Source organism: Brassica oleracea, unplaced genomic scaffold (genome assembly GCF_000695525.1).
Source record: "Brassica oleracea var. oleracea cultivar TO1000 unplaced genomic scaffold, BOL UnpScaffold01887, whole genome shotgun sequence".
In the NCBI taxonomy this organism is placed as follows: domain Eukaryota; kingdom Viridiplantae; phylum Streptophyta; class Magnoliopsida; order Brassicales; family Brassicaceae; genus Brassica; species Brassica oleracea.
The window spans coordinates 3,183-4,009 of NW_013618418.1; positions in this window are offsets into that span (position 1 = coordinate 3,183).

An 827-nucleotide genomic window follows, 5' to 3' on the forward strand; every position below is an offset into this window, starting at 1 on the left:
GATGCGCCTGTACTCGGAGATCTGAGAGACGTCCTGAAGCGGAAGTTCGAGTCCGAAAATGATAGCAGTCCCAAGCACAAAGATCTCCGGACGATGCTGGACACACGGAAGTCTCGTCGTATCTTGACAAGCGACGCTAATAACAACAAAGGGCCAATTACAGACCTCCGAGATAAACTCAACGCTGGCGCCTGCGACCTTCGCATACAGCTCAACCGTTCAAAACCAACAGACTTACGACGAGAGTTGGAGCAAGCTAAAGGTCATTTTCAACCCCCCGCGCATGACACCAACATATCCACAGACCTCCGCACCTTGCTAGACTCTAAGCGAGTACAAACGGGACAGTCGGAGTACAAAAGGGACAGTCGTTGAATGTCATCATGGGAGGCTCCCCTCCTAGCGGAGACACTGTCCGTTCTGTAAAAGACTATCGTCGACAGGTCGCGACTTCCCAGAAGTGGCCGACTAAACCGACAAGTCATCTTCCGATAACCTTCTCACCGGACGACGCTGAAGGAGTTCATGCTCCGCATAATGATCCTCTTCTCGTCGTCCTTGGAATTGGAGAGTATGATGTCACCAAGATCCTCATTGACACCGGAAGTTCCGTCGACCTCATCTTCCGAGGAACTCTACAGAAGATGGGAGTTGATCTTGACGACATAAAAGCGTCTTCCAGGACATTAACCGGATTCGATGGATCCTCCAAAACTATCTTGGGAACGATCCGCCTCCCGGTACGCGCGTGTGGCGTTACTCAAACGGTTAAGTTTGCCATTGTAAGCACAAAAGCTCCTTATCACGCTATACTCGGCACCCCTTGG